General features: G+C 37.1%; 1 pseudogene; it reads right to left on the reverse strand.

Moving 5' to 3' along the window:
- Positions 1-12506, reverse strand: part of LOC111159272 — a 14423-nt pseudogene extending 1917 nt beyond the window's left edge.
- Between the last annotated feature and the right edge of the window lie 659 nt (positions 12507-13165).

Consider the following 13165-nt stretch of genomic DNA (forward strand, 5'->3'; position numbering starts at 1 on the left):
GGGGAGTTAGAGTGGAGAAGGGAGTTGGGGGAAATTGGAAGGGGAGGTGAACCATGAGAGACTATGGACTCTGAAAAACAATCTGAGGGTTTTGAAGGGGCGGGGGGTGGGAGGTTGGGGGATCCAGGTGGTGGGTATTGGAGAGGGCACAGATTGCACTGAGCACTGGGTGTGGTGCAAAAACAATGAATACTGTTATGCTGAAAAAATAAAAAATATAAACAACAGACAGTAAGATTTCTATGCTTGGGTCTCCTAAATCCCTTCCTTTTCAGCAGAGGCAGCCAGTAACCCATTTTCTTAGGAATCCTTCCAGAGATAGTTTTTGCATGAATAAGAATATACATTTATTTTTCTTATAAAAGACAAAAGCAAATGTTAGTATACTAAACATACCTGTAGCCTTTGTTTCCTTTCCTTTTCTTTCTTAATTATCTTGGAGACTGCTCCATATCACAAACTAGATATGCTTCACTGTACATGATTTTCTACCACATGGATATCCGATAATTTAATGAGAAGTTCTGACTTTCAGTTTGTTTCCAGGATTTTGTTACTGTAAAAAATTATGTACTAACTGTACTGTTCATATATCTTTATGCATATGTGTAAGTTTATTTATAAGGTAATTTATAGGGTAATTTCTGAGTGAATTGGGGGGGGGCGAAATGAAAAACAAAGATTTTGATTGATATTGCCAGATTGTTTTTCAAGAAGTTATTCTGCCCCTGTATGAAAATATGGGTATTTTAAGTGCTCTTGATGTATACTAAAATGTTGCTTCATAGATACACTGTAGCACTTTATGTATACATACATTTACAAGTTTGCTTGGGACTGTGTTTATGTCACCAAATCCATCCATTTCATCACATCCCAAATTAGGAATTTTAATTTAAAAATCTTTATTAATAGAGTAAGTAAAAATTGGTATTTCAATTTTGGTTCAGTTTTCACTTCACTGTTGAGTGACTGTTGACATTTTCTTTTTTTTTTTTTGAACTTTGACATTTTCAAAGATTTATTTTCCACTTATCTGCTTCTTCACTAATTTTCTCTTTTGTCTTTATGTGCAATTTACAGTATTAAATGAAATAATGTTTTTCAAATGCTCACTGTTTGTATGGATTTCTCTATAACTTTTTTTAAATTTCATTATATCTTAAGGATATTACTTCTGTTGAGTTTTCTGGAAATATTTCCTTCAATTCATTTTCCATTAAAGTCTGTCTTTTCTAAAAAATGATTTATACACATGCATACACAAACTTTTATGTAGTCATAACAAACTCTACTTTTTATTTTTTTTGTGACTTTTAAACTTTTAATGATGTAAAATTCATTCTTTTAATAAATATTTACTAGCATATTCTTTATGAAAATTTATTTTAACTTAGCTTTTTAAAAAAATTTGAAATTTCATGGGTGCTTGGGTGGCATAGTTGAGTGTCTAACTCTTGGTTTTGGCTCAGGTCTGTTCTCAGAGTTGTGAGATTGAGCCCCAGGTCAGTCTCCACACTCAGTGGGGAGTCTGCTTGAATTTCTCTCTCCTTCTTTCTCTGCCTCTCTCCCCAACCTCATTCTCTCTCTAAAATCAATCAATCAATCAATCAATAATAGAAAATTCACATGGGGTGAAAAAGTATCTAAATTAATTTCTCCCCACTAATAGTTAAACTATTATCTCAGCATCATTCAATAAATGAGACTTCTTTTTTCCTATTATTCTGAATGACCTTTTTTGTTCATATATTACATTTCAGCCTATATTTAAAAATGACTGCCTCCCAGGACAATCTTTCCTGTTTTTAGTGTTACTACCAATTGAATCATGTATTTACCACATGATAGGGGACATTCTTAGTAATAACTTCAAAAAAATGTTTTAAATTAATATTAATTTAAATGCTATTTTTTTGGAATATTACATTTAAGAATACAAATTGATTATGGAAGAGTTGATGTCTTTATCCATTGATTCTCTCCATTCAGAAATCTATATGTTTTTCTTTTTTTGTCATAGATTTTTTTTGGAATTTTTTCTATTACTATTATTTTTGTCTCTCTTCATATTTCCTAATTGGCTACTGTTATGTAAGAAACCTCCTGATGACTATTGTTTTTTAAAACACTTTCCAAAATATAGCTCTTTTACACTATTGCTTTCCAAAGCTAATAGTTTTTTAGGAAATTTTCTTTTTCACATTTTTTTTTGGTAGAATATATTTTCCACAATTAGATAAGTTTTACTATTGTAAGTTTTAAAAAATTTATTATTATTATTTTTTAAGATTTTATTTATTTATTTGACAGAGAGAGACAGGATAGAGGGAACACAAGCAGGGGGAGTGGGAGAGGGAGGAGTAGTCTTCCTGCTGAGCAGGGAGCCCAATGTGGGGCTCGATCCCAGGACCCTGGGATCATGACCCAAGCAGAAGGCAGATGCTTAACAACTAAGCCACCCAGGTGCCCCTATTGTAAGTTTGCATCGTATTAAAATGTTTATACATTTCTAAACAATGTAAGGAAACAGCGAGAGTCAACATCTGTGTCTAGGTCTAGACTTGAAGTAGAATATCTCTAAAACTTTCCCTTCAGTGTGCTACTGGCTAATGCTTTTCTGATGAATGGTCTCTATTAGTTTTGGTGATTTGATGTCTATTTTTAGTTTTTGATTAAAAAAATCAGAAATGGGTACATTCAATCACAATCTCTTTTGAGGATCTTGGATCCATAAGTTAAATGGGAGGATCTACTGTTGGCACCATCCTTTCTGCTTTGACAGCATGCTTCCCCAGTGTCAGGCTCTGAGAGGCAGCCTTTGGTTGCTCTTTTGTTAGGCATAGGTTTCTGCTCCTCTAATATGTCCAGAGGATTGCTCAGTATCATTTTTCTCACTTGTTTTCCAGACCTCAGGCTTTTGTCTCTTTAAGGAAGATCTTGAAGAATAAGAGGGCCAAAGTCGGAGGATCAAAAGAAGGAAGAAAAGTGAGAAAGCCAAAGATGGGGAGAAAGAGAGGCAGGGTAACCAGAACCCAGAGCTGCAAACACAGAATCAGAAAATGGCCCCTCCCCTTCCCTTCCTTCCCCTTGGCTCCTGGTTATTCCCTGCTAGGAGGTCCTGTAGAGATCCTTCCCAAATGGAACTGTCTTCCGTATCTGCTTCTATTCTCTTGGCTACACCTATCTTTTATGCCTTTGTTGCCAGGAGTACAATTTCTCCTCTCCCCTGGGGCCTGGGCTTTTGCATAGATTGGAGCCTAGAGTTGCCCTAGACCTTCTTGGATACTCCCCAGGTCCTCCATGAGACTCTCTGTAATCTTTTTTCCTGTGTGAATCAAGGCATGGTGCCTTTTTTGCTAAAGCCCCAAATGGCCTGCAGTGATCTTACAGGTATGCCAAGCTTGGCTCAAGGAATAGAAATACTCATCCCCAAGTCCCATGGAGAGCCCTATTATGTGGTCCCCCTGTCATTTAAAATTTTAAAAAATTTTTAGGTTAGCAATTTACTTTCTCTTTTTAAAAATTTCATTTTAAGTTTTATTTTAATTCCAGGTAGTTAGCATACAGTGTTTTATTAATTTCAGGTATACAATATAGTAGTTCAACATTTCCATGTATCACTCGGCACTCATCACAACAACTAAACTCCTTAATCCCCATCACCTATTTAATCCATCCCCCAGCCAACTCCCTTTTTGTTACCATCTTTTTTTTTTAAAGATTTTATTTATTTATTAGAGAGAGAGAGAGAGAGAGAGAGAGCATGAGCACAGGCAGACAGAGTGGTAGGCAGAGGCAGAGGGAGAAGCAAGCTCCCCGCTGAGCAAGGAGCCCGATGTGGGACTCGATCCCAGGACGCTGGGATCATGACCTGAGCCGAAGGCAGCCGCTTAACCAACTGAGCCACCCAGGCGTCCCTGTTACCATCTTTTTATTCCCTATAATTAAGAGTCTGTTTTTTGTTCTGTCTTATTTTTCCCCTTTTGTTTCTTCAATTCCACGTATGAGCGAAACGTGGTATTTGTCTTTTTCTGATTGACTTATTTTGCTTAGCATAATACTCTAACTTCATCCATGTCATTGCAAATGGCAATAGTTCATTCTTTTTTATGGCTGAGTAATAGACAATGGAATATTACCCAGCCATAAAAAAGAATATATATATCACATCTTCTTTATCCATTCATCAATTGAAGGACAATTGGTTTGCTTCCATATCTTGGCTATTGTAAATAATGCTGCTATAAGCATAGAGCTACATGTATCCCCCTGAATTAGTTCTTGTATTCTTTGGGTAAATACCCAGTAGTGTGGTTGCTGGATCATAAGGTAGCTCTATTTTTAACTTTTTGAGGAACCTCCTTATGTTTTTCAGAGTGACCGCACCAGTTTACATTCCCACCAAAAGTGCAGTGTTGGACTGCAAGGAACTACTGCAAAGGAACTACTATTCCTTTTTTCCCACATCCTCAATACTTGCTGTTTTTTGTATTGTTGATTTTAGCCATTCTGACATATAAGAGGTGATACTTCACTGTAGTTTTAATTTGCATTTCCCTGATGATGAATGATGTCAAGCATATTTTCATGTGTCTGTTGGTCATCTTTATGTCTGGAAAAACGTCTGTTCATGTTTTCTGCCCATTTTTTAAGTTGGATTTTTTTTTTTTAGATGTTGAGTTTTATGAGTTCCTTATGTATTTTGGATACTAACCTTTATTGAAGATGTCATTTGCAAATCATTTTGAATTTATTTTTGTGTTTGGTGTAAGAAAGTGGTCCGGTTTCTTTCTTGTGAATCTTGCTGTCCGGTTTTCCCAACACCATTTGGTGAAGAGACTATCTTCTTCCTATTGGATATTCTTTCTGCATTGTTGAAGATTAATTGACCACATAATTTTGAGTTTATTTATGGATTTTCAATTCTGTTCTCTTAATCTATGCGTCTATTTTTGTGTTAGTACCATATTATCTTGATCACTACAGCTTTGTAATAGAACTTGGAAGTCTAGAATTGTGATGCCTTGGGCTTTGCTTTTCTTTTTCAGGGTTGCTTTGGGTATTTGGGGACTTGTGGTTTCATCCAAATTTTGGGATTGTTTATTCTTGTTCTGTAAAAAATGCCGTTGGTATTTTGATAGAGATTGCATTAAGTGTATAGACTACTTTGGGTAGTACAGACATTTTAACAATATTTGTTCTTCCAATCCATGAGCATAGAATGTCTTTCCATTTCTTTGTGTCCTCTTCAGTTTCTTTCATCAGTGTTTTATAGTTTCCAAAGCAGAGGTCTTTTACCTCTTTGGTTAGATTTATTCCTAGGTATCTTATTATTGTGGCTGCAATTGTAAATGGTATTATTTCCTTAATTTCTCTTTCTGCTGCTTCATTATTAGTGTATAGAAATGCAACAGATTTCTGTACATTGACTCTGTATCCTGCAAGTTTACTGAATTTCTTTATCAGTTCTAGCTGACAGAACTTCCTTCCTTCCTTCTTTCTTTGTTGCTGTTCTTTCAGGTTTCCCATATAAGATATCATGTTATCTGCAAATAGTGAAAGTTTTACTACTTCCTTTCCAGTTTGGATGCTTTTTATTTCTTTTTGTTGTCTGATTGCTGTGGCTAGGACTTTCTAATACTATGTTGAATAAAAGTGGTGAGAAAGGACATCTTTGTTTTGTTCCTAATCTTGGGGAAAAGCTCTCAGTTTTTCCCCATTAAGGATGATGTTAACTGTGGGTTTCTCATAGATGGCCTTTGATTATGTTTAGGTACATTCCCTCTGAAGCTAATTTGTTGAGAGTTTTTATCATGAATAGATGTTGGACTTTTTCAGATGCTTTTTCTGCATCTAGTGAAATGATCATATGGTTCTTATCCTGTATCTTATCAATGTGATGTATTACACTGATTGATTTGTGAGGATTGAATCACACTTCCAATTTAGGAATAAATCCCACTTGATTTTGGTGAATGATTTATTTAATGTATTGTTGAATTTGGTTTGCTAGTATTTTCTTGAGGACTTTTTGCATCTATGTTCATCAGGGATACTGACCTATATAGTTAGTGCTCTTTTTTAATGGAGTCTTTATCAAATTTTGGCATCAGGGTAGTGTTGGCCTCATAGAATAAATTTGGAAGTTTTCCTTCCTTTTCTTTTTTCCTTCTTTCTTTCTTTCTTTCTTTTTTTTTTTGGAATAGTTTGAGAAGAATGGGTATTAACTCTTCTTTAAATATTTGGTGGAATTCACCTGTGATGCCATCTGGACGTGGACTTTTGTTTGTGGGGAGTGTTTTGATTATTGACTCAATTTCTTTGCTGGTTATCTGTCTGTTCAAATTTTCTGTTCCTTCCTGTTTTAGTTTTAGTAATCTATATGTTTCTGGAAATTTATCCATTTCTTCTAAGTTGTCCAATTTGCTGGCATATAGTTTTTCATAATATTCTTTTATAATTATTCATATTTCTGTGGTGTTGGTTGTTATTTCTCCTTTCTCATTTGTGATTTTATATATTTTAGTCCTTTCTCTTTTTTTTCTTGGTAAGTCTGGAGAGAGGTTTAGCAATTGTATTGACTTTTTTTCAAAGAATTATCTCCTGGTTTAATTGATCTGTTCTATTATTTATTTATTTCAGTTTCTATATAATTTCTTTTTATTTATTTATTTAATTTCTTTTCAGTGTAACAGAATTCATTGTTTATGCACCACACCCAGTGCTCCATGCAATATGTGCCCTCCATAATACCCACCACCTGGCTCCCCCAACTTCCCACCTCCTGCCCCTTCAAAACCCTCAGATTGTTTTTCAGAGTCCACAGTCTCTCATGGTTCATCTCCCCTTCCAATTTCCCTCAACTCCCTTCTCCTCTCCATCTCCCTATGTTCTCTGTATTATTTGTTATGCTCCACAAATAAGTGAAACCATATGATAATTGACTTTCTCTGCTTGACTTATTTCACTCAGCATAATCTCTCCCAGTCCCATCCATGTTGATACAAAAGCTGGGTATTCATCCTTTCTAATGGACGCATAATACTCCATAGTGTATATGGACCACATCTTCCTTATCCATTCATCTGTTGAAGGGCATCTTGGTTCTTTCCACAGTTTGGCGACCGTGGCCATTGCTTTTATGAACATAGGGGTACAGATGGCCCTTCTTTTCACTACATCTGTATCTTTGGAGTAAATACCCAGTAGTGCAATTGCAGGGTCATAGGGAAGTTCTACTTTTTAATTTCTTTTTTTAAATGTTTGGTTTTAATTTTTTTTTAAGATTATTTATTTATTTGAAAGGTAGAGATCACAAGTAGGCAGAGAGGCAGACAGAGAGAGGAGGAAGCAGGCTTCCTGCTGAGCAGAGAGCCCGATGCGGGGCTCAATTCCAGGACCCTGGGATCATGACCTGAGCCGAAGGCAGAGGCTTTAACCCACTGAGCCACCCAGGCACCCCTATTTTTAATTTCTTAAGGAATCTTCACACTATTCTCCAAATTGGCTGCACCAACTTGCATTCCTACCGACAGTGTAAAAGGGTTCCCCTTTCTCCACATCCTCTCCAACACACATTGTTTCCTGTCTTGCTAATTTTGGCCATTCTAACTGGTGTAAGGTGGTATCTCAATGTGGTTTTAATTTGAATCTCCCTGATGGCTAGTGATGATGAACATATTTTCATGTGTCTGATAGCCATTGGTATGTCTTCATTGGAGAAGTGTCTGTTCATGTCTTGGGTCCATTTTTTGGACATGATTATCTGTTTTGTGTGTGTTGAGTTTGAGTATAGATCCTGGATATCAGCCTTTTGTCTGTACTGTCATTTGCAAATATCTTCTCCCATTCCATGTGTTGTCTCTTTGTTTTGTTCACCATTTCCTTTGCTGTGCAGAAGCTTTTGATCTTGATAAAATCCCAAAAATTTATTTTGGCTTTGTTTCCTTTGCCTTTGGAGACATATCTTGAAAGAAGTTGCTGTGGCTGATGTTGGAAGAGGTTACTGCCTATGCTCTCCTCTATGATTCTGATGGATTCCTGTCTCACGTTGAGGTCTCTTATCCATTTCGAGTTTATCTTTGTGTATGGTGTAAGAGAATGGTCGAGTTTCATTCTTCTACATATAGCTGTCCAGTTTTCCCAGCACCATTTCTTTTTTTTTTTTTAAAGATTTTATTTATTTATTTGACAGAGAGAAATCACAAGTAAGCAGAGACGCAGACAGAGAGAGAGGAGGAAGCAGGCTCCCTGCTGAGCAGAAAGCCCGACGCGGGGCTCGAACCGAGGACCCGGGATCATGACCCGAGCCGAAGGCAGCGGCTTAACCCACTGAGCCACCCAGGCGCCCCCCCCAGCACCATTTCTTGAAGAGACTTTTTTCCACTGTATATTTTTTCCTGTTTTGTCGAAGATTATTTGACCATAGAGTTGAGGGTCCATATCTGGGCTCTCTACTCTGTTCCACTGGTCTATGTATCTGTTTTTATGCCAGTACCATGCTTTCTTGGTGATCACAGCTTTGTAGTAAAGCTTGAAATCAGGTAATGTGATGCCGCCAGTTTTGCTTTTCTTTTTCAATATTTCCTTAGCAATTCGGGGTCTCTTCTGATTCCATAAAAATTTTAGGATTGTTTGCTCCAGCTCTTTGAAAAATACCAGTGGAATTTTGATCAGAATGGCATGGAAAGTATAGGTTGCTCTAGGCAGTATAGACATTTTAACAATGTTTATTCTTCCAATCCAAGAGCATGAAATTGTCTTCCATCTTTTTGTGTCTTCTTTGATTTCTTTCATGAGTGTTCCATAATTCCTCAAGTACAGATCCTTTCTTTAAAAAAAAAAAGATTTACTTATTTATTTTAGAGAGAGAGAGAGACAGAGCAAGCATGGGGAGGGGCAAAGTGAGAATGGGGAGGGTAGAGAGAGAGAATCCTGAAGCAGACTCCCTGCTGAGCAGGGAGCCCAATATAGGGCTGGATCCTAGGAGCTTGATATCATGACCTGAGCTGAAACCAAGAGTCGGGTGCTCAACTGACTGAGCCACCCAGGCATCCCTCTGCATCATTTATTTCTCCTCTAACCTTTATTATTTCCTTCCTTTAGCTGGTTTTAGGTTTTGTTTGTTATTTTTCTATTTCCTTTTGGTGAAAGTTTAGGTTGTTTGAGATTTTTCTTGTTTCTTGAAGTAGGTTTGTATTGCTATAAAATTCCCTCTTAAAACCACTTTTGCTGGGCTGCCTGGGTGGCTCAGTGGGTTAAGCCTCTGCCTTCAGCTCGGGTCATGATCTCAGGGTCCTGGGATCGAGTCCCACATGGGGCTATCTGCTAGGCAGGGAGCCTGCTTCCTCCTCTCTCTCTCTCTCTCCTTGTGATCTCTCTCTCAAAAAAAAAAAATCACTTTTGCTGCATCCCAGAGGTTTTGGATTATTGTGTTTTCATTTTCATTTGTTTCCATGTGCTTTTTCGTTCCTTCTTTAATTTCCTGGTTAACCCATTCATTGTTTAGTAGCATCTTATTTAACCTCCATATATTTGTGGTCTTTGCAGATTTTTTCTTGTGGTTGACTTCTGGTTTCATGGCATTTTGATCAGAAAATATGCATGGTATAATTTCAGTCTTCTTGAATTTGTTGAGGTTTGTTTTGTGGGCTAACATGTGATCTGTTTTGGAGAATGTTCCATGTGCACTTGAGAATACATATTCTTTTGTTTTAGAATGGACTGTTCTGAATATATCTGTTAAATCAAACTGTAATGCATGCATGACAAAGCTTCAGCTAACTAACTCAAAGTAGGGAACTGTGCCCACCAGTTTAATCCACAGAAGACCAAAGTGTCCCAGCTGTCATATCCACTGTCACTGAATGGGGTCTTCTTATGGGTGGGTGTGACTTTGGGCTTTTGATACCCAAAGGAGTCCCTAAGAATAACAGCTGGAGGATGTCTGCTCTCTTACCAGCTGGCAGAAAGTCCTTCCTTGAAGAGGGATCTGTGTAGTCTGCTTGTGTACCCACCACACTTCACACTATTCAATCAAATGGGAAGTTTTTCATATTTCTCTTTCTTGAACCTCATTTCTCAAATACATCCAGAGATGTTTTCTTTATTCATGAATTTTTTTTTAATGTTCATGTGGGTAACTTTTACTAGTCTTTGGCTTCTAACCTAAGTATCGCTTCTTCTAAGAAGCCTTTCCTGATTTTCCTGGTCTTTTTTAGATCCCATTCCTATGTACTACCATAATGCTCCAAACTTCCCCTTTTATCAGTCTTTGGATAGCATTATAATTGCCATTATGTGTCTCTTCTCTCCATTGCTTTATACTCTGTGAGAGCAGGAGCTGTGCCTGTTTTATCCATTATTTTATTCCTCATAACTCTGAGTTGATGGCTGATAATGATGTTAACAAATGTTATATTGAATATTTTTTTCTCTCTGCTGCTATAACACCATACTCTCTGTACTCCCTTATATATATTAACATATAGTAAAAATATTAGTATAGAATCCAGCTACTTTAATCAACTCTTATTAATTCAACTTCAGTGCTGCATATTTTCTGTGTCCTGAATTTTCTTTTTGTGTCCTATGTTTAATGCTTGTACTTCCCTGTGTTCTTTCCTCAACCTATCTCTTCTTAGTCTACATTATTTTCTTGGGTGATATTCACTACTGAGGTTTTGCCAGTGGACATCAACCCCAAATCATCATTTAAACTTTTTTAGAGGTGTATTTATATATTAATTTGTTTTTCACTTTCTTTCTCTTATTGAAAGTTGACCTTATGCATTTGTTCCTTGAAGGGCCCAAAGTTGTTCATGAGGCTGGAAATCAGATACTAAAACTTGTACATATGTAAGTGTTGAGGTTATTTAGAAAAACAAATTCAGACTGGATGGTGAAGATTAAGAAGAACCTGACACAAGTTCTAAAAGAGGAAGGATCATTAGAAAAGCTAAGAGCATGTAGCAGAGAAGATGAGTTTAATAATGTCTTAAAGAAATTTTAGAGATACGGTAGTATGGCTGATAATGACTTTTTGTAAAAGAGCTTATTCTTTTACCTTTCTATATAAGTACTATGGAAGTATATTCTATTCTAAGATTTATGATATTATTGAGTGATGTGGCTCACATTCTCCAGTTCAGATTATAAAGAAAACTTCTAACCCCTTACAGATTAAAGGGTATCTCCTTATCCATATCATTCAGACTCAGTAGTATAATGAAAATTTGAAAATAAACTGGCTAAGATTTGATGACTATGCATCTTAATCCATGCTTTTATTAGCACAAGAGCTACAGGCAATGGAAAACAGGGAGTCTCTCTTATGAAATAGTAATGGGTAGATTTATGAAACCCCAGTGCCTGCCCACCAGCAAAATATTTATGAATTTGATACTATCTAATGAGATTAATGAGATTATTGCAAGGCAATAATATCACTTATTCATAGGTTCAAAAAGCCCTACTGATAGCTGAAGCTACTATGTGCAGCTTGGTAACTTGGCTCATATCATAGTTTATCAAAGAAAAACATCACCTGAACTTTACTGGGAGTAACCGTTCTAAATCTACTTACTACATTCCTTCCTCTCAAGCCTCATCCCTCTGCACTGTTCCCTCAATATTGATCTCTTAGCTGTTCATCCAAAATTCCACACTTTATGAATTTGGAGTTCCTTTTCGGGCTAGTAAGTCATTCTGGAATATTCTATTCCACTCTTAAACTTTATTCTTTAATGTTGCCTTATTTGTGAAGCTTTCCCTGATCCCCTCAGGTATAATTAGATGCTCTCTCTCCAAGGTGTTCCCATCTCTCCATGGTGTGGCCACAAATCTTTGCCTATGCCTCTGCTTTGCCTTTGGTGATGCTTCACCTTAGTTTGATGTATATCTTCCACTTGGCCATGTTTAAAATCTCTGAATTGCCTTCCACAAGCTTAAGGGGGAACTCAGAAAACATATTTTTTGATACAAATTATTGATCCCAGCCCTCTTGACTGTTTGTGAAGCTTTAGCCCATTCCATTCTCTCGATATTTTACACAATTTCTGACTTTAGGCGAAGGTTCAGAGTTTCAGTCAAAGAGTCCATAGTCACACTAATCTAGAGTTCTGGTTCTGAGACTTTTCTTTATTTTCTGGGCCTGAGTTTCTGTGTCTGTTACCAGTGCCTATTAGACTGGACTTTGTATTGCTCTTGCTACTTGTTCTCCTTCTCCTTCCTCCTCCACTGGGGTTCTGGGTCAGTATTTTCTGCTTCATAATACCTCTTTCTGCGGTTTCAGAGACATGATGGTATCTTCTGCTCTAAGCTCACTGTTACCTAATTTGTCTTCTCTGTCAGGAAACTGAGTGTTTCATATTAGGGTTCCTAATCTTGGCTCTACCTGAAACGACACCTGCTATGTCTTCTTCTTTCCTCTGGAACTGGTTTGATACCCTTAGAGTATGGCTCTCAGAAAGGGGTGACCTCATTTGGGTGCTGTTGCCTTCCATATAGCCTTTGTTGCCCTTTGTCTTTCTGGTAAGGGAGTATCATTCTGAAGACACAGGTCTTACTGAGTCTTGAGCCATAAATTTGCAGAGTTTGTTCTTGTCCCCCCGCCTTTGGCTTTATAAAACAAATAATTTTTCCCCTGCAGGGACTTTCTTCCTAGACTTGAAGAATCCATCAAAAATCATGTATGTCACCACAAGTGTTCTCTTGTGTAAGCTGTACACACTCAATTTTTTGAATCCCTCTTAATCCATCGACTCCCTCTCAATCTAGATCCTTCATAATCTTGAATATCCTCCCATAGATTAACATGGCACCATTTTCAGGAGTGATTTTGGTGGCTGAGATGAGAATCAAATGTCAATAAATTGGTTAAGTAGGGACAGAGTTGTAGGTAATTTCACCTAAGTTGAGATAATATATGGATGGTAGTACCGTCAAGACTTGGCCTACACTTGTACCTACCATTTTGAGTTCAGACATTTGATATTATCTTCACTCTTATTCCCTGGCAGGTTATCCTTTCTCATAAAGTCTTCTACTTATAATCCATTCTTCCTCTCATGGTTCCACCTACATCATGGGGGGGAGGGTCATTTAGGTAATATTGTATGTTGGTCCTGGTGTTGGTCCTCCCCATCCCTGCCTTCTTCCTCAC

The sequence above is a fragment of the Enhydra lutris genome, unplaced genomic scaffold (genome assembly GCF_002288905.1).
Source record: "Enhydra lutris kenyoni isolate GAN:26980312 unplaced genomic scaffold, ASM228890v2 scaffoldscaffold68, whole genome shotgun sequence".
NCBI classification, from domain to species: Eukaryota; Metazoa; Chordata; class Mammalia; order Carnivora; family Mustelidae; genus Enhydra; species Enhydra lutris.